Genomic DNA, 22711 nt, shown 5'->3' on the forward strand with positions numbered 1-22711 from the left:
TTGAAATGATCGACCATTAATTAGCGTAACATTGCATTGTGCTCAGGTGATGTTTTATATATAAATACAGCGAAAAAATAAATAATTTTATATGATAAGAGATAAACAATAACAAAATATGCATTCTGTTTTAATGGATATATGTGACAATTAATTAATTTGCACATCTGGAATCCAAGTTGTGGAGAATTAAATGACATTAGAAGCACTATTAGACGGCACATGTTTTACACATGTAATGTAAAATTTTCCCCCAGTAGAAGTTACACATATCGTGTGATACATAAATAAAAGCCATTTCAATGGTGAAATACATGTGTAAAATACACACTTAAATTTTTCGATCAGATCGTGTCAGCCTTTCGTCTGAAAAGTAGAATGTTATCAAAAGATTTTATTATTATTTTTTTTTTTTGAGAAAATATAAAAAAACACAAAATTTGTGGTACAAATTCAATTCAAATTCACTAAAATAAAAAAAATCCAATAAAATTTAAAAATAAAATGGCAATCAAAGGAATAAAGTATAATAAATCATGTGCAAGTACAGGGTGAGATGAGAAAACTGCAACCAACTTCAGATTGCTGTCATTTCTAAGCCACTCATCCGACAGCTGTTAAAATTATTCCAGTGACAGCTCATTACATTGTTTACAAGCGTACAAAAACATTTTGGTCAGAATTTTCCAGAAAATAAGTTATTCGTGATGGAATTCCTGCGTGATAGTATGATTTCTTTATATTTGGCTGGAAAACCACAAGTGGCTATCGTTAGAGCACTCCAGCTTTTAAATGTGAATAAATCTTTTGTGCCTCGTACCATGGCTCGTTACCGAGATACTGGTAGCGTAACCCGACGTCAAGGGAGTGGACGGAAGAAAACAGCAACATCAGAAGAAATAGTTCGAAAAGTAAACTCGCGACTTGATCGAAACCCGCATCCCAGTGGCTAAAAAAATGATCGTGATCTGAACGTATCGCAACTTTTCCATTCGGCAAATATTGAAAAATGAGCTCGGGTAAAGCCATTGAAATTCCAAAAAATGAAAGAACTTACACCGCCGCAGAAAGAAAATAGACTCAAAAGAGCTAAAGAGTTGCTTTGCTTGGCCGAAAGTGGTGAACTGCCGAATTTGGTTTTCTCCGATGAGAAAACATTCGTTGTCCAGCAGTTTGTAAATAAACAAAATGATCGTGTTTACTTGCCAAAGAGATCAGCTGAAAATGTGCACCTTCGGTTGGCCACCAGAACTCAAATGCCGGCCGTGGTGATGGTGTGCGCCGCCATAACAGCCGATGGTCGCTCTCCGCTCGTATTAATCGAGAATAAATGCCGAATATTATCCCGAAAATATTCTGGAAGGTGTATTAAAGTCTGGGAGAGACAAACATTTTGGCCACAGACATTGGACATTCCAACAGGACTCAGCACCATCAAACTCAGCAAGCGCCACCACGGTTACAAAATGAGGTTCTCCGCTTAATTTCCAGCACACAGTGGTCACCAAAATCTCCGCATATCAATCCGTTGGACTATTGTGTCTGGAGTATTTTGAAAAGCAAGGTTGGCAGTAAAAAATGCCAAAGTGTCGATCACCTCAAGCAAGCGCTTCGCCGGGAATGGGTCAAAATACCGCAGAGCAACATTAGGGCAGCGTGTGACGGTTTCATTGGCCGTTTGAAGGCCATAATTCGTGCCAAAGGTGACCAATTCAAACAAATCTAAACTTATTCTAAAATTTGATGCTGTTTCCGAAATTTTTTTGCTTTCATTCAATTCGATTAAAAAATGTAAAATTATGGCGTTTGACTTTGTTACAGTTTTTTTTATCTCACCCTGTATATAAATTCTGGATCAACGAATAATTCTAATATGGATGAGCGATGTCCCTATGTCTCTCCGTCTGTCTATCTTCCTTCTGTTGTAATCACACTATCTTTCGAACGAATTGAGATAGAAGGCTGAAATTTTGCACACATGTTTATTTTGGCAGTAGGCAGGTTAAGTTCATAAATGGGACATGTCGGTCCACGTTTTCGTATATCCTCTATATATCGGTACTTCCCGCTATTCGGTATTTTGATGATTTTATCGGCTTTATTCCCCCGAATTGTTTCAAATTTCGTATTCGATTTTTGTAATGGCTAGTACAGATTATGCCTGTAGCCCCCATATAACGCTTTCTCACTTTATTCGATATTTTGATGATTTTAGCGACAACATTCACAAGAATTTTTTTAAATTTCGTATTTCAAGTTCGTAATGGAACTTAGCTGCTGATTGAATAAATCTGAATTAAATAATAAATCCTGATATCAGTTAAGCCAGTAGTACGATTCTCTAACTCATTTTTTGAGTTACCGAAAAAATCGGTAATTTTGAAACCCAAAATTTTGATATAAAAAATAAGTTAAGGTTGAAAACACTGGTATCTATCGGTAGGTCTTAGCGACTACTTTGATTTCGTCGCTAACTTACCGATACATTTTGTTAATTACCGAAATTATAAGCATTTTAATTTTACCGACTTTTGTCGGTAGCTCAAAAAATGAGTTAGTGTATTCACTACAGATATAATTTTATATAGTGTCTTAATGTTTTTTTAGGTTCCATTTGATTAATTCATAATTGCATGCATTTTGGCAAAGCTGAAATCAGTTTTTTTTATCAGATGACCTAATAGATCGCCCATGTTTACCAAAGTCAAATTTATTGTGATTGGTCAATTGTCAGGGTTAACCCGGATAAAGATTTTTATGTAAACGTACTTTAAGACCACATACTTTTACTTTTTCATTATTTTCCTGTAAAGAAGAATGACATTTATGTTATTATTTGCATTGATATGAAAATCCACAAGTGAAAGCACTGATTGCAAGTGCAATAAATATTTCAATTATGTTTTCACCATTCACATCATAATTTATATTTGTCTTTTGGAAATGCTATCTGCTCAGCTCGTGTGATCCGTGTGTGGTAATGGCGATGTAATTAATGGAAAATAATATTAGGTCAACATTTTTTCCCGTCTGTACGAAAGTGATAATAGGTCGCCGGTGGCATTTACAACTTACGATTGATTGATTGACTTATAAAAATAAAAAAATGCATTTGTTTGAATGTGTGTGCGTGTATATAAATAACCGAAATGATAATTGTAAATTGTAAATCTTGAACTTATTGCAATGCAACTGACCAATAATGGATGAATTATTTTTTATTATTATGAATTAAAATCACACCACGTTGAATACAAAATTCTGATGAAACAATTCGTGGACTGTTCCGGTCAGTAATAAAAATATTAATTTCATTGTGAACTATTTTAAGTTATGTTGTAAGTCTCAAATTTGATATTTAGTTTTACCAACATTTGATCTAATGGGAGGTCTCTCTGCTGGATTAACCGTGGCAATTGAATAATCACAATAAATTTAACTATAGAAAACATACATACACATTTATTGTGATTGGACAATTATCAGAGTTAATCCTAGGAGAGATTATCCGATTTGGTCCAAACTTGGTACATCATAATATCACTATCGCTTCAATCCTTCTGGTACCTCTCTCACAAAAGGTCAAGATTTTCAAAAAAAAAAAAAAAAAAAACGTTTACTGTACAGAAAGATAAATGATGATTCGATTTTGCTCCAATTTTGTAAATCCTAATATTTGCCTCAATGTTACGTCATATTCGAAAATGAACAATATGGGTTCACTCCTTCCACTACCTCCCACCAAAGGGTCAACATTTTGAATAATTATAACTCTTATATTATGTGCGGTTAGAGTCTGATTTTCTTCAAATTACACACATCAAAATATTTTTATTAACCCTAGGTCTGGTGTGATGATTGAATAAATCGGTCCACTCCTTCGGGTACCTCCCCCACAAAGGGTCAATGTTTTGAATAAACAAAACGATTATAAAATTTGAAATAATCATCCGGTTATCTTCATAATTCAATCATTTAATTACTTCTACTAATACAAGAGTTTCTGTGAAAATGGGATATATCGGTCCACTCCTTCTGATACCTCCCCCACAAAGGATCAAAATTTTGTATATCAATGAAGCTAATAAAACGCGAAATCAAGATCCCATTCCATTCAGACTTGGTACATCTCAATATTTCCATCAACGCAAGATCTGTTATTACGATGGTAGGTACCATGGACCATTCCTTCTGGTATCTCCCCCACGAAGGGGCAAAGTTTTGAAGAACTAAAACGATTATAAAATCCGAAATAAGCATCCGGTTCTCTTCAATATTTCACACATTCACAACTCATTATATTGTTTACAAGAGTTCAAAAGCATTTTGGTGAGAATTTTCCAGAAAAAAAAGTTATTCGTGATGGAATTCAAGCGTGGCAGTGTGTTTTCTTTATATTTGGCTGGAAAACCACAAGTGGCTATCGTTAGACGACTCCAGCATTTAAATGTGAATAAATAATATGTGTCTCGTGCCATCGCTTATTACCGTGATACTGGTAGCGTAACCCGACGTCAAGGAAGTGGAGGGAAGAAAACAGCAACATCAGAAGGAATGGTTCGAAAAGTAAAAAAGCAACTTGACCAAAATCCGCGTCGCAGTGCCCGACAAATGGCTCGTGAGCTGAACCAATCGCAATATTCTACTCGGCAAATATTGAAAAATGAGCTCGGGGTAAAGCCATTAAAATTCCAACAAGTTAAAAAACAGTAAGTTCGGACGGGCTTTGAAACCTACATGGCTCATTTACGAACTTAACCTGCCTACTGGCAAAATAAATATGCGTGCAAAATGTTAGCCGTCTATCTCAATTCGTGATAGCGTGATTACAACAGACAAACGGACATCGCTATATCGACTTAGAATTTTACGATGATCAAGAATATATATACTTTGTTCGGTCTGGCATGAGCATTTCGAGGAGTTACAAACGGAATGATAAAGTTAATATACCCTCCATAGTATGGTGGATGGTATAAAAGTGCAAGAACTTACACCTCAACAGAAAGAAAATAGACTCAAAAGAGCTAAAGAGTTGCTTTGCTTGGCCGAAAGTGGTGATCTGCCGAATTTGATTTTCTCCGATGAGAAAACATTCGTTGTCCAGCAGTTTGTAAACAAACAAAATTATCGTGTTTACTTGCCAAAGAGGTCAGCTGAATATGTGCATCTTCGGTTGACCACCAGAACTCAAGCGCCGGCCATGGTGATTGGGTGGGCCGCCATAACAGCCGATGGCCGCTCTCCGCTCGTATTAATCGACCGTGGCATCAGAATAAATTTCGAATATTATCGCTAAAATATTCCAGAGGGTATATTAAAGTCCTCGGCACACAAACATTTTGGCCGCAGACCTTGGACATTCCAACAGGACTCAGCACCATCGCACGCGCCACCCAAGAATGGTTACAAAATGAGGTTCCTCGCTTTATTTCCAGCGCTCCGTGGCCACCAAAATCTCGGATACCAATCCGTTGGACTATTGTGTCTGGAGTATTTTGGAAAGCAAGGTTGGCACTAAAAAATACCAACGTGTCGATCACCTCAAGCAAGCGCTTCGCCGGGAATGGGCAAAAATACCGCAGAGCAATATTCGGGCAGCGTGTGACGGCTTTATTGTCCGTTTGAAGGCCATAATTCGTGCCATATTTGACCAATTCGAACAAATCTAAACTTATTCTAAAATTTGATGCTATTTCCGATATTTTGCTTTCATTCAAGAAAATTTAAAAAAAAATAAAAATTATGACGTTTGACTTTGTTGCAGTTTTTTATCTCACCATGTAAATTATATATTTTAACATTTGCACTACACAGTCCCAATAAACATTACATATTATATTGTGTAAAGTACAGTTACATTAAATAATTTCATATAATTTACATCAGGTTTTGAATTACAAAATATTTTGTAAAAATTTTCAAACGCTGCAAAATATGACATACAGTGACCTAGAGATGTTTCACTCAACGAAAAATGATTGGCATTATTGGTAATCTTACTATTAAATAAAAATAAAACAAAACAAAAAAGAGTTTATTGTAAAACTTGTTCATAGGTAGTAAAATTATTAATAGCTAATAAATAGTAAAGGCATGTTTACGTTAGAGCTTTTTCCGGATTAACCTTCGTTATGAAGATTTATTTAAGGTATATGCTATGGAATGGAAAATTTAAACCGACTAGGTTTTCTAAATACATTGTGAAATAAACGTACTATTCACATGTTAACATATCATATGTTTATATCTTACTGCTGAGAAACGCTATATGTTACTCAGTCTTAAAGCTAAAAATATAATCTTTAAAACTTCCAAAAACAACTTTCTCCAATTGAGTTTAGAAAACCAATAATTTTTTCCAACAATCTCTTTCTGTCACACACACACAAATCATGTATACCTGCACCTTCTTCCGTTTCCGCTTTGGCTACATTCAATCAATACAAATACCATACAAAAGCCATAGACAGCTGTTCGTTTCATTTACACCAGCATTTCGATATTGGGTCGGTCGTTCATTGCACTTTATTTTTAATTGAAAAGAAATTGAAAATAAAAACTATTCTATTGGGGTATCACAAAATCCGACACAAACACACACAAAGACCCTACCTTCCCCCCACATTAGTGTGTATGTTTGTTGGTTCGTTTATCACCAAACAGCACTGCGCTTACGATATTACAACATAAACTGCAGGGCGGAAGTCAACATCGTAACCGTGAAATCTGTCTGTCGTGATTCATCAACACAACTGAAACTGCATAAATGCGAAAAGCCGTCACGGCGCACCATCAGAATTCAAAATGCATTCGCCACAATTAAATTCGTTTAGACGACGCGGACCTCACATTTGGAGGAAAATAGTTGCACCGCCAAAAAATCATTAGCAGCTGAATAACGGCAGGGACGTCTGCGACGACTACAACGACAATTGCAACCGCAACTAAACATTTAGCCCGCATTTTTAGTTGGCAGTCATTCAATGCTCTCTTCTGTCCGTCCGTCCATCAATCGACATGCCTGCTTTTTTTGCAATTTATAGTTTTATGCGTTTAAATTGTATTTTATTTTTATTTTTCATTGAGCAAGTTTAGTGCACTTTATAGTAAAGTACATACACACTAGCTTTCTTAATATGAACGGAATTTTATGTAAATTTATTGAAATAAAATTATATTGCATGTTTGCGGCCATGAACGTGTTTACCAAAAGTTCACTTTCGATAGATATTTATCTAAGAACATGATTATACTTAGGCGTTTGCCATGTTTATATGCATCAACACGGGTTATTTGTTTTATCTAGATACACATATCATAAATTGTCAGATAAAATACATTATCTCAATTTATTTTGCGCGTTTTGTGTGAAATTCCGCAAATATTTACAAAGTACCAAAAGTTGATCGTTGATTGCGAGCCATGTTTTCAATTGGAATCACAAAGTATTTTTCAGATAGAAAATTAAATAATAGAATATGAACGAAATTGTAACAAGTAAAAAAGCAGTAAGTTCGACCGGGCCCTCCACTATTTGGGACGAATTTGGAAATTTTCAAAAAAATAAAATCTGTTAAAATCTTAAAAATACCGAATGTAGCCTCTATTTCGGGGTCTATACGAAGACGTGGACCTGTGTCATAAGCTATTACAATATTGAAATACGAAACTTAAAAAATCCGGTGAATAATGTAGCTAAAATCATCAAAATACTGAATATAGGGAGGTTCCCTCATATCGGGGCTATGCGAAGATCTGGAACTGCATAGACAATAGGTCCACGATATTCTATAGATATACATGGTAAGATAAAAAAACTGCAACAGTCAGACGCCATAATTTTTTATTTTTTTTTAATTTTATTGAATGAAAGCAAAAAATGTCGGAAATTGCATCAAATTGTAGAATAAGTTTAGATTTGTTCGAATTGGTCACATTTGGCACGAATTATGGCCTTCAAACGACCAATGAAACCGTCACACGCTGCCCGAATGTTGCTCTGCGATATTTTGGCCCATTCCCGACGAAGCGCTTGCTCGAGGTGATCGGCACTTTGGTATTTTTTAGTGCCAACCTTTCTTTCCAAAATACTCCAGACACAATAGTTCAACGGATTGGTATCCGGAGATTTTGGTGGCCATTGTGCGTTGGAAATGAAGCGAGGGACCTCATTTTGTAACCATTTTTGGGTGGCGCGTGCTGAGTGCGATAGTGCTGAGTCCTGTTGGAATGTTCAATGTCTGCGGCCAAAATGTTTGCTTTAATATACCCTCCAGAATATTTTCGCGATAAAATTCGGCATTTATTCTGATGCCACGGTCGATTAATACGAGCGGAGAGCGACTATCGGCTATTAATGCGGCCCACATCATGGCCGGCGCTTGAGTTCTGGTGGCCAACCGAAGGTGCACATTTTCAGCTGACCTCTTTGGCAAGTAAACACGATCATTTTGTTTGTTTACAAGCTGCTGGACAACGAATGTTTTCTCATCGGAGAAAACCGAATTGGGCAGTTCACCACTTTCGGCCGAGCGAAGCAAATCTTTAGCTCTTTTGAGTCTATTTTCTTTCTGTTGCGGTGTAAATTCTTGCACTTTTTGGAATTTCAATGGCCCGATCTCATTTTTTAATATTTGTGAAATGGAATATTGTGAAAGTTCAACTCACGAGCCATTTTTCGGCGGGTTTCAATCAAGTCGCTTGTTTACTTTTCGAACTATTTCTGCTGATGTTGCTGTTTTCTTCCGTCCACTTCCTTGACGTCGGGCTACGCTACCAGTATAACGGTAACGAGGGACGGCACGAGACACAAAAGATTTATTCACATTTAAATGCTGGAGTGCTCTTACGATAGCCACTTGTGGTTTTCCAACCAAATATAAAGAAATCACACTATCGCACTTGAATTCCATCACGAATAACTTTTTCTGTAAAATTCTCACAAAAATGCTTTTGTACGCTTGTAAACAATATAATGAGCTGTCACTGGAATAATTTTAACAGCTAAAGTTGGTTGCAGTTTTTTCATCTCACCCTGTAAATATATATCTGAACTTCATATAAATCCATGGCTATTAAGTGTCCGACGATCCACATTTCTGCTTGGTGATCCCTGTAATATTTTTGAAAAACATTTATTTTCTTTGTTTCTTGACACAACTCCCTGATACTACTAAGTTGATTAAATTCACGTGCATGCATATAAAATGTTTTATTGAAATCCTTAATTGCCAAAACAATTTTTGAACAAAACATTGACGTTTCCATTATCAACTTTTAGGTGTGTACTTCAGAACAGTGATAAGTCTTTAGAATGCTATAGTTTTTAGGACATTCATTATCTGGATCGACATGGTTCTTCACCTTATGCCATAAATGTGAACATATTAAAAAAGTTATTGTAGTTATTATCAATAAAAGTGATTGATAATATTTATATATTATTAAACCCTATTAAAAAATCTATTTATAAAACCCACTGTTACTGAAATGATGAAATAATCAGTTTTCTCACCGTTCGTTGAAATGCTGCCACAATACCTTCACTACTAATGATAATTTATTTACTCTCTTATCAGCTTATGATCTCTGCAAAAAAAAAAAAAAAAAATTTAATCATGAAAAAAAACCCACCAGACCACCTAGTTGAAATGCCGTTATTAAACGACAATAATCTTTAAATAAGAACAATAAAATTTTTCATAAAAATAGCGCAACAACAACACTATAATTATATACTATACATTCAATTTTTGAAGATCATTGAACTTGAAAAACGAAATGCTTTTCTAGTGCATTCCTGATTCATATATACATATCAACATAGAATAATAAATAGACCATAACAGACAACACAGACTTCTTGTTGCTAATAGCGAATTTTTTTTGGGAATATCAACGCATTTATCACAAACCAAAATTGTATTCGGTGTGTACGTGACACAAGCATAACACTACTGTTTGGCAAAATAGCAAATGTGGATATGATAAATAAATATGTTGAAAATAGGGTCCTTATTTATATTGAGCAAGTTTTCTTGAGGCAAGTCTATATGTGTAGCAGAAAGGCTTAAGAGAAATGGATACTAAAAAAGTAAAAAGACGTCAAATAAAATGAAAAATTTCTAATAAGCCAGAGCAAATGGGGAGTGCAATTTTAGTTATGATGCGGTTATTGAAAGTCTTGCAAGTTCTTACTTGGGAAAATGTCTCAGTAAATGCTCGTAAGCTTGATCAGCAAGTTTTTCACCAGCTGTGTCTGTAGTGAACAAGTTTAAAAATTTTAAATATTAATTTCATAATGAAAATTTTCAGATATTGGTTCCATTTTTATTTTTATACCCTACACCACAAGGTGGTCAGGGTATTATGTCTTTGTGCATTTGTTTGTAACAGGCAGAAGGAAACGAGATAGGCCCATAGTTCCTTTTGATGATCTGCATAGAATCACATTCTGAGCCGATTTATGCATGTCCGTCCGTCCGTCTGTCCATGTATTTTTGTGAACAAAGTACAGGTCGCATTTATAGCCGCATCCAGATGAAATTTTGCAAAGATCTTTTGTTCAGCCCAAGGACGAACCCTATTGAAATTGGAGATATTCGGTCAAAATTTAGATATAGCTCCCATATATATCTTCGTCCGATTTGCCTTTTATTGTGCACCAAACGTGTAATATCAGCCCAAATTATATGGAATTTTGTACATACAACCAAATTAGGCCTGAAGATAAGTATGCAAACTTGCGAAATCGGTTCAGATATAGCTATAGCTCCCATATATATTTTTCATCCGATTTGTTATTTTTGTCCAACGCCTCCGTAATATGCACTCTGCAACAACAATATTTGGGGAAATATATCAAATACAGCTCAGAAATATATTTGCCAAATTTTATCGAGATCGGTTCAGATTTGTATATTGCTCCCATATATATCTTTATTCGATTTCAAATTAATTGTGCACCAAATGGGCAATACAATTCCGAATTTAAAAGATACAAATGCTTCGGCATATTTAGTCCTTTGAACTTTAAATTATAATTATAAACAAAGCGTGTATTATTGAATTCTCCCATAAAAACTTTTAATTGTTATGTGGAGCTCTACTTAATTAGCAAAGTGGTGTAGGGTATCATTAAGTCGGCCCCGCCCGACTTTAAGACTTTCTTTACTGGTTTTTTTACCCTACACCACAGGGTGGTCAGGGTATTATGTCTTTGTGCATTTGTTTGTAACAGGCAAAAGGAAACGAGATAGACCTATAGTTCTTTTGGATGATCTGCATAGAATCACATTCTGGGTCGATTTATGCATGTCCGTCCGTCCGTCCGTCTGTCCATGTATTTTTGTAAACAAGGTACAGTTCGCATTTATTGTCCTATCCAGATGAAATTTTGCACAAATCATTTGTTTGGCCCAAGGAACCCTATTGAAATTGGAGATAATCGGTCAAAATTTAGATATAGCTCCCATATATATCTTCGTCCGATTTTCCTTTTATTGTGCACCAAACGTGCAATATCAGGCCGAATGGTATGGAATTTTGCACATACAACCAGTTTAGGCCTGAAAATAAGTATGCCAAATTTTATCGAAATCGCTTCAGATATAGCTCCCATATATATTGTTCATCCGATTTGTTATTTTTGTCCTCCGCAGCCGTAATATGCACTCTGTAACAACAATATTTGGGGAAATATATCAAATGCAGCTCAGAAATACCTTTGTTAAATTTTATCGAGATCGGTTCAGATTTGGATATAGCTCCCAGATATAACTTCGTCCGATTTACCTTTTATTGTGCACCAAACTAATATTTGTCCAAATGGGATGGAATTTGGCACTTACGACCGAATTGAGTCTAGAAGCTAGTATGTCAAATTTGGTGAAGATCGGTTCAGATATAGCTATAGCTTCCATATATATTATTCATCCGATTTGTTATATTTGCTACCCACAGCTGTAATATGCACTCCGTAACGACGATTTTCAGGGAAATATATCAAATACAGCTCAGAAATATCTTTGCCAAATTTTATCGAGATCGGTTACGATTTGGATATAGCTCCCATATATATCTTTATCCGATTTCAAGTTAATTGTGCAAATAGGTAATACATTTTGTTACCATTTGGAACAAATTTCGAAATTTTCAAAAAATAAAATCCATTAAAAATTCTGTTAAAATCTTAAAAATGCCGAATATAGCTTTTATCTTGGGTACTTTACGACGTGGACCTACATAGGCTTTGTTTGTCATAAGCCATTACCATATTCATATTCGAAACTTAAAATAAACGGTGAATAATGTAGCTAAAATCAAAAAACATTGTATAAGGTGGTACCGTCATATCTGAGGTAAGCAAAGACCTGGACCTGCATAGACAATTTTCTGTTACAGGCTGCAGCTTCCATTACGAAATTCAAATACGACATCTCACACAATCCGGTGAGTTTGTACCTAAAATCGTCAAAATACCGAATATAGGGAGGTACTGATATATGGCGCCTATACGAAGAACTGGACCTGCATAGACAATTTTCTGTCACAGACTGTAGTTCGAACTCTGGATACGTAACTTGAAACTACTCCGGTGAATAATGACGCTAAAATCATCAAAATATCGAATATTGGGAGGTACCGTTATACGGGGGCTATATGAAAAAGGGGACCTACATGGCCTATTTACGAACTTAACCTGCCTACTGGAAAAATAAACATGTGTTGAAAATTTTAGCCATCTATCTCAATTCATTCGAAAGATAGCGTGATTACAACAGACAGACAGGCGGACATCGCTAAATCGACTTAGAATTTTACGCTGATCAAGAATATATATACTTTATTGGGTCTGACATGAGTATTTCGAGGAGTTACAAACGGAATGACAAAGTTAATATACCCTCCATAGTATGGTGGAGGGTATAACAAGTGTGTTAGCAAAATGTGAAGAACGCCTTTGCTAAAATATTTGCGACCTTGGAGTGTACGGCAGTAGTGATGCTTTTCATGGTAGAAAAATCAGGTATTCGCATCGATACAGTTGCTGGCATAATGAATTTTCAAACCAACTTTGAATGAACTATTTCATTTATTCAAATTTGTAAAGATAACATCCTCCTTTTGGTACCGCAAAAGAAAACTTATAAAATATACTTATTTTTAAAAATACATTTTAAAAATATTGACATATAAATTTTCCCAAGCGTTGATGCATCTACCTATATTCTACAATGGATGCTTTCCGTTAATATGTAGATTATTTGCGTGAGAATATCTATTTTTGTATGATAAATCTAGTTGAATAAATCCGGATTAAGCAATAAATCCTGACAATGATAGTTTATCCAGAAAAAAGTGCGATGCGGGTAACTTTTATCATCGCGACATCGACAAATGGAATAAGGATGGAAATATATAAAGCGCATATTTAGCTGGCTTTTTCGTAGATGAACAAAAGAGTTTTAGGTTGACTTAGTTCGATTTTGGTCCTATGCTCCTCTGTTCATTTCCGAAGAAGCGTGCCGATGACTTAAGCCAGCCTGCAAGAATGATTGCTTAAAAGTTCGTTAACATAGGATATATCTACCCTGATATTTGACAAATAATAATAAATTTGCCTATAGAAAAAATACATAAAATTTAGTGCAAATGATCAATTACCAGGGTTAACCTGGATAGAATTTGTAACAATTAAAAAGAGTAATGTTGTTCAAAGAGTAATATTCGCTGACCGCTATCATGATTTTATCCCAGCGCCAGGAATTGTCCAGCAATTTTTTCAGAGAGTAGTGTAACTCTCTTTGTAATAATCTAGAAGGAACCTGCAGATTTAAACCGAGGCAACCGGTCTCAAAATCCTGAACATCACACTTTTCTTAACCAAGGAAAAGTTGATCACCAATAGTCAGTTCATTAAACTGTCCAACGCTTCTAAAGACAATCAGAAGTTTCGCTATATTGGAATCATTATGCCCTTATTTTGTTAGGTATAGAAAGTTCGGCACAGCCAATGAAAAGCATTTTTAATTTTAAATAACTTATCTGCCTCTCAAAAGCAAATTCTGGGCGTATGTTATGAAAAAAAATCCACCGACAGACATGATTTTTTCGGCAGTCAGAATGTCAAGGAACATTCGTGTTTTTTAATGGTGCAACGATTGAGGTCTCAATCTAATCGGCAATACCGGCGGAGATAAGTTTTGACAAACTCTTTTGGGGGGAATTTATGACACCAGACTTTTAAGAAAAACAAAACAGCAGCTGTGATAATGTTATCGATTAGTTTTTTTTTTTTTTTTTTTTTTTTTTTTTTTTGATAAAATTGAGGCGATCTAGCTTGTTAAACCCATAAGTTCTTGCATGTGTATTTGTCTAGACATCTCTCAATGTTCGGTCATAAAATAATTTGTGTAAACAATGACTAATAAACTTAATATGACGAAAACTTACTACATCTACAAAAGTGAGATACTCGCTGCTAATATTTAATCTCACACAACTGTAAAAGAGAACTGTCAGAAATAACTTAATTTTAAGTGCATACATTAGGTTGTCCTAATTTGAAATTCAAATTAGGACAAGTGGCGTTTAAAGAAGTTCGATTTAAAAATATCAAAGAAGTGGGCTAAAATAACATGTTTATCATGCACCAGTCGAATGTACCAATAATTATTGGAAGCAGAAAATAACTTATTTTGCTGAAATTAAAACAGAAGTAACACAAATGCAAACTTAACGGAACATTTTTTAAAACAAAATTGGGTTTGCATTGTTGTAAGTGAGATGTTTCGTTCTGGGCAACCTTTTTTTGGGGTAGTCATGAAATCGAATCTAATGGTGCAAGTACATAAAAAGCTTGAAGTCATCGCTAGGCATATTAATGTCAAATTATAATGAAAAACGACGGCAGGATTTTAGTGCGGCCCTGTAATCCCTTTATGAAATGTAATAAAATATTCCTATCAATGATTTCAACCTTCTTATGTACTTACACCCTAACTTGTCGTTTACTCAGAGTTTTATTTTGTTACCAATTGCATATTGGCCCGATAGCATGGCAGAAGATTACAGGTAGATGCATCAACGCTAGGGAGCGTTGATATGTCAAAAAAAATTTAATTGTTTTTTCAAATATAAGTAGATTTTTATATTTTTTCTTATACGACGTCATTCGGTGGTTATTATAATTCGCATTTTTCAACAATTTTTACAAATTTAAATAATTTTTCATTCAACATTTTCAATTCCAAAATTGGTTTGACAGTTCATTGTCCCAGCAGCTGTGTCGATGCGTCTACCTATATTCTTCTACCATGCCCGATAGTCTTCCTCACTGTGAAGACAGTAAATGTTAACAGTTTATAACAAATTATTAAGAATAAGAAGAAGAAGTATAAAGAAGAAGAAGTGAGTCGAAACAAGTAAAAAAGCAGTAAGTTCGGCCGGGCCGAACTTTTAATACCCTCCACCATTTGGTACAAATTTGGCAATTCCCAAAAAAAAAATAAATAAATAAAATCCGTTAAAAATTCTGCTAAAATTTTAAAAATACCGAATGCTTATACGACGACGTGGACCTGCATAGGCAACTTTTGTCATAAGTTATTACAATATTTAAATGCGAAACTTGAAGAAAAATCAGTTTATAATGTAGCTAAAATCATCAAAATACCGAATATGTGGGGTACCGTTATATGGGGGCTATACGAAGACGTGGACCTGCACAGACAATTTTCTGGCATGGGCTGAAGTATCCAATACGAACTTCACATGCGAAATTTGAAATAATCCCGGTAAATAATGTCGCTAAAATCATCAAAATACCGAATATCGGGGGTACGGTATATGGGGGCTATACGAAGACGTGGACCTACGACATTGTTTACCGGAATCGTTTCAAATTTGGTATTTGATGTTCGTAACGGATATTACATCCTAAGTCAAAAAATGAGCCATGTAGGTCCACGTCTTCATATAGCCCCCATATAACAATACCCCACGATATTCGGTATTTTGATGATTTTAGCGACATTATTAAACGGAATCGTTCCAAATTTGGTATTTGAAGTTCGTAATAGATACTGCAGCATAAAACAGAAAATGGGCCATGTAGGTCCACGTCTTCGTATAGCCCCCATATACCGTACCCCCCGATATTCGGTATTTTGATGATTTTAGCGACATTATTTACCGGGATTGTTTCAAATTTCGCATGTGAAGTTCGTATTGGATACTTCAGCCCATGCCAGAAAATTGTCTGTGCAGGTCCACGTCTTCGTATAGCCCCCATATAACGGTACCCCACATATTCGGTATTTTGATGATTTTAGCTACATTATAAACTGATTTTTTTCAAGTTTCGCATTTAAATATTGTAATAACTTATGACAAAAGTTGCCTATGCAGGTCCAATTCGTCGAATAAGCATTCGGTATTTTTAAAATTTTAGCAGAATTTTTAACGGATTTTATTTATTTATTTATTTTTTTTTTTTTTGGGAATTGCCAAATTTGTACCAAATGGTGGAGGGTATTAAAAGTTCGGCCCGGCCGAACTTACTGCTTTTTTACTTGTTTGACTTAGGATGTAATATCCGTTACGAACATCAAATACCAAATTTGAAACGATTCCAGTAAACAATGTCGCTAAAATCATCAAAATACCGAATATCGGGGGGTACCGTTATATGGGGGCTACACGAAGGCGTGGACCTGCACAGATAATTTTCTGTCTTAGGTTTTAGTATCTATTACGAACTTCAAATGCCAAATTTGAAACAATTCCGGTGAATAATGTCGGTAAAATCATCAAAATACCGAATATCGGGAGGTACCGTTATATAGGGGCTATATGAGAACTTGGACCTACATGGCCCATTTACGAACTTAACCTGCCTACTGGCAAAGTATACATGTGTGCAAAATTTTAGCCTTCTATCTCAGTTTGTTCGAAAGATAGCGTGATTACAACAGACAGACAGACAGACGGACAGACAGACAGACGGACAGACACACAGACAGACAGACGGACATGGCTAAATCGTCTTAGAATTTTACGCTGATCAAGAATATATATACTTTGTTGGGTCTGACATGAGTATTTCGAGGAGTTACAAACGGAATGACAAAATTAATACACCCTCCATAGTATGGTGGAGGGTATAAAAATAATTGAGAGGTAAATGTTAAATTAATAGAATTTGCTCTTTTCAATAAAAATACAACAACTAAATTGTCATGAGTTTTAAAAGCCCACGATAATACAAATTGTGCTGCATTAGTCTACCTTGGAACTGGATTCTCTCGCTATTGCTAATTAACGGAAAGAAAGTAATGAGCGTGAATCTAATTCTAACCAGTCTGATATGTACTTAATCTGTGAGTTCTCGTTTAAACTATAAGAACCTACTTCAGTAGTAGGATTATCTACCTCATTTTTTGGATTACCGTCAAATATCGGTAAAATTAACGCAAAAGTTGACAGTACTGTTGCTATGGACAAAATTATATAAGGCAATCTCATGCTAACATATGATATAGAATTTTTTCATAATATTTCATAAACATGCAATTTTCAAACTGAAAAGGTCATCCTTATAATTGAACGCATTACATGAGTCCGGTGACAACAAAAAATGTCAAATTGTCTACGGTTTGAAATTCCCGACTTTTATACACTATTAAAGGAAATAATAATATATCGCGAGAACAACGCTTATCGCAAAAATACAATTTAACCTTTACCTATTAAGTGGTCCAATACATTTTTAGCGTATTTATATCAATAGACATATTCGTATATAAAAACCGTAAATAAAAGTCAAAAGTCGGACGTGGACGACTATATGATACCCAACTACACTATACCTATTTAGTAGAGCTTCGGTAACAAAATAATTTATATATAATGTATACCACCTACCAACATTTGGCGTTAGAGCAGTTATAATTTGGTTTCAGAGGGAACTAATGTATGGGAGACATTTCCAATTCTGAATCGATTTTCACTAAATTTGACGGATACATATCACTTCGAGTAGGATTATAAAAAAATATATATCGCAGCCAAGTTCGACCAAATAGAAACATATCTTCCGAAATTCACTCCATTTGGACAGATTTTAGCCATTATTTGCACAGTAAACTCGAAATCGGATTAAGGATATACAGGGTGATATGAAAAAAACTGCAACAAACTTCAGACTACTGTCATTTCAAAGCCACTCGCCGACAGCTGTTAAAATTATTCCAGTGACAGTTCATCATATTGTTTACAAGGGTTCAAAAGCATTTTTTAATTTTCCAGAAAAAAAGTTATTCGTGACGGTATTCAAGCGTGATAGTGTAATTTCTTCATATTTGTCTAAAAAACCACAAGTGGCACTCCAGCATTTAAATGTGAATAAATCTTTTATGTCTCGTACCATCGCTCATTACCGTGATACTGGTAGCGTAGCCTGACCTCAAAACGCAAGAAAACAGCAACATCAGCAGAAATGGTTCGAAATGTAAAGAAGCGAGTACAACGAAAGCCACGTGGCGGAAAATGGTTCGTGAGCTGAACTTATCGCAATATTCCATTCGGCAAATATTGAAAAATGAGCTCAGGGTAAAGCCATTGAAATTCTAAAAAGTGCAAGAACTTACACCGCAACAAAAAGCAATATACTCAAAAGAGTTGCATTGTTTGGCCGAAGGTGCTGAACTGCCAAATTTGGTTTTCTCCGATGAGAAAACATTCGTTGTCCAGCAGTTTGTAAACAAACAAAATGATCGTGTTTACTTGCCAAAGAGGTCAGCTGAAAATGTACACCTTCGGTTGGCCACCAGAACTCAAGCGCCGGCCATGGTGATGGTGTGGGTCGCCATAACAGCCGATGGTCGCTCTCCGCTCGTATTAATCGACCGTGGCATCAGAATGTATGCCGAATATTATTGCGAAATATTCTTGAGGGTGTATTAAAGCCTTTGGCACGAAAAACATTTTGGACATTCCAACAGGACTCAGCACCATCGCACTCAGCACGCTCCACCCAAGAATGATTACAAAATGAGCACGTTTCATTTCCAGCACACAATGGCCACCAAAATCTCCAAATACCAATCCGTTGGACTATTGTGTCTAGAGTATTTTGTAAAGTAAGGTTGGCACTAAAAAATACCAAAGTGTCGATCACCTCAAGCCAGCGCTTTCCGGGAATATACCGTAGAACGACATTCGGGCAGCGTGTGACGGTCATTGGACGTTTGAAGGTGCCAAAGGTGACCAATTCGAACAAATCTAAACTTATTCTAAAATTTGATGCTATTTCCGAGATTTTTTGCTTTGATTCAATAAAATTTAAAAAACAATGTAAAAATGATGGCGTTTGACTTTGTTGTTTGATGTTTCGCCACACGAACTAGAACCCATTATGACCTACATACAAATCCGTGGAAAAATGTGGCAAAAATCATCAAAATACCGAATATCGGGAGGTACCGTTATATGGCTGACCGATACATACAATGTTTCACTACCGGAGCTGAACCCATTATAACCTACAAATACCAATTTTTAAACAAATCCGTAAAAAAAATGTAGCGAATATCATTAAAATACCGAATCTCGGGAGGTACCGTTATACGGCGGCTACACCAAAACGTGGACTGATACAGGGTTGCCCATATTCGACGGACCCATGTTTTTTTTTGGGCCCATTCCAATCGACGAGGCTTGTCCGCAGGCGACATTCTTTGCGTCAATTGAATTTTGTACGGGAACAAATGCAAATCAATGCGAATAATCCGTTGTAAAGTGGACCGAGCCATGCCCAACTGCTGAGAACGACGTTTTTGGGATGTTCTTGGGGACCTCTCAACACTGGCTCGTACGGCAGCGATATTCTCGGCCGATCGCCTTGGTCGACTTTTATATGGCCTCTTCGGATTAGAAAGAGCCTCACCAGTCGAAAATTTTTCGTATAAACGCTTAATGGTGTTCTTAGAAGGCGCACTTCTCACATTTTTTAATGTTTTAAAAGCACGTTGAGTTTTCACAATTGACTTCTTCTGTTGAATGTAAATTTCAACTATTTCAGAGCACTCACGTGGCGTGTATTGGTTCATGGTAAAAATCTGCTTGGACTGACGCTTCAAACGCGGTATGTCATTCAGCGATGTGACATCTCTGTTAAAAGTTATGGCGCTGCCATATGGGTCCGTCGAATATGGGCAACCCGTGTATATCTCATTTTCAACAAATTCAATAACGTGGGCTATATCGTGCTTTAAACAGACAGACTGACTGACATTGTTAAATCGACTTAGAATTTGATGCTGAAGATTTATACTTTACAAGTATTTACGGATGTTACAAACGGAATGACAAAGTAATATACACTCCATTTCAAGGTGGTGGGTATAAAAATGGAACAAAAACCACCAAAATATATATTCGGAGTTATCGCCTTATGAGTGATATAAGAAATAACGGGTGTATTCCAGATGTTTTCTACCACAGGAGACATAACCCATTACAAACTCTACATACAGAATTTTAAACGATTCTCCCGAAACCTGTGGATAGGGTCATAGGAATACAGAAGTGTTATATGGGATCTATATAAAAACGTAAAACGTATTGTAGGGTTTAACATGAGTATTTCAAGGAGCTACAAACGGAATGACATAGTTAATATTCCCTCCCTAGAATAATAGCCAAGTTTACGCTTTTAGGTGGCAAACGGAAAGAATCTGAATCATTTTGCTGTGGTCTCATTTCTACGGATTAAGTCTTCGTTATGCATCAATGATGTGCTAAGAAGGATATTGTAGCCTCATGGAAAAAGCAGTTTTACACGACATGTCTTCTCATTGCATTTTTCCAATTTGTAGAAATCGAGTACAAATGGCCAAAAAAAAAAAAAAACTATTTATATTTTGTTTTTCAACGAAAATATTATCATGTGATAAATCTTGAATTAATAACCCATACATACGTCACATTTGTTTTTCTATATATGTGCCTTCTACTTTTTATAACTCTACTGTTCCCATTTCGTTCAACTCTCGCCATACTCTAATGTTCATCCATATACATACTCGTACTACACACAGTCTATTTATGCTACACCCTATGATTATACAGAATTTTGACGTAGCGTAGCATTTGATCTTTCTAAACATTCACGATAATTTGGTCGGAACAATTTATGGCTACTTTTTTTAGATCCCCCGCATATATTTGCAAACATAACTGACCTAGTTCACCTGATCGGTGCGTGATCAATGTGTGGGATACTATTCCGACGACGAATCTTATGGAATCATGTGTGATAAGTGTGTTCATCGAGATTATTTGGACAATCTTCCAGACATTGTTTTGAATATTTGGTTGAAAAGTTGTTGTTTTTTTTATAGCAAAGAAAATATGGCAAACAACTTTGTTTAGCCATAAACAATATGACAAGTTATTTTTTCTCTCTTTTTTTGCACAACTATATTTAGATTGTCCGAAGCAAAAATGATATGTTTAAATGAACACAGGGGAATGATTGGTATGATTTTAATAATCTGAAATCACATTTCAGGTGAGTGATACGATTTTCAACATCAAGGGGTTGAATACTCATACATATGTATGTATATATTAAAAATGAAAGCAGAGCAAAAGATTCCCTGGCGCCAATGGAAAAATACAATGTCTGATAGTTTTGAAGTTTGGACTTTAAGAAGAAGCATAAATAGAATTTGTTTGAAAAACGTGATTGAGATATGTTTGGCTACGTAAGTTTGTAAGTACGTATGTATGTATGCATGTATGTATAAGGGAATCAATAAAGGCAAATGTTATGTCAAAATAACCGAAACATTGTGTTGAGTTAAAGGCGAAGAATTTTTTAGTTATCTTCCAATTCGTAAATTAGAGAGAGAGAGAGAGAACAAGTTAGAAAATATCAATCAGTTTTGCCTACAGATGAATACCTTCAGCTAATGTCCGTTTATCAAAATCAATTTTGACTTGTGTTATGATTATTTAACTGTTGACCCCGGATGGTACTGAAGGAGTGGACCAATATTTTTCATTTCGTATCTGACCTAAGTCAGTTATAAATATTACAATGTGCCAGATTTTAACTATATCGACTATTTCCTTCACTCTATGTGTGATATGTTGTAATTTTTGGAAAATGTTGACATATGCGTGAGTTTCCTGATATAGCCTAAATTGGTCCAGATCGAAGTTCCAGATGTAGTCTAAATCGGTTCCATATATAGTCTACATCGGTCGACCACTTCGTCTAATACTCATAAAAATATTGGATGCAAAATTTAATGAAAATCTAACATTTTAGATTATTAAAATTGCAAATAATTTTATGCGAATAGTTGTTAATCAAAATTTCAGCTGTTTGTAAATAAGGAACCAGATGGAGTTCTGATCAAATCTCATATTGAGATAAAAATCAAGAATCACAATCACCATGTTATGATAAATATAGATATTGAAACTTGCGACCCTTTGTGGGGGAGGTATCAAAAGTAGTGGACCAATATATACCATCTTCACGCCAAATCTTGTGTTAGTAAAAATATTGAGATGTGTGAGAATTGATGAGAATCGAATGCTTATTTCGCATTTTATAAGAGTTATAATTATTAAAAAATTTCACCGTTTTTGGGGAAAATACCAAAAAGAATGATCCGATATACTCCATCTTCAC

General features: G+C 35.4%; 1 long non-coding RNA gene across 1 annotated transcript in view; it reads left to right on the forward strand.

Moving 5' to 3' along the window:
- LOC109611775 (uncharacterized) overlaps nucleotides 1-21850 on the forward strand; it is a 52913-nt gene extending 31063 nt beyond the window's left edge. The window contains exon 2 of the long non-coding RNA XR_002194097.2: nucleotides 21578-21850. This is a non-coding gene — a long non-coding RNA (uncharacterized LOC109611775). The remainder of the gene's footprint in view (nucleotides 1-21577) is intronic.
- The last annotated feature ends 861 nt before the right edge of the window (nucleotides 21851-22711 follow it).

Source organism: Musca domestica, unplaced genomic scaffold (assembly GCF_030504385.1).
Source record: "Musca domestica strain aabys unplaced genomic scaffold, Musca_domestica.polishedcontigs.V.1.1 6, whole genome shotgun sequence".
Classification (NCBI taxonomy): Eukaryota; Metazoa; Arthropoda; class Insecta; order Diptera; family Muscidae; genus Musca; species Musca domestica.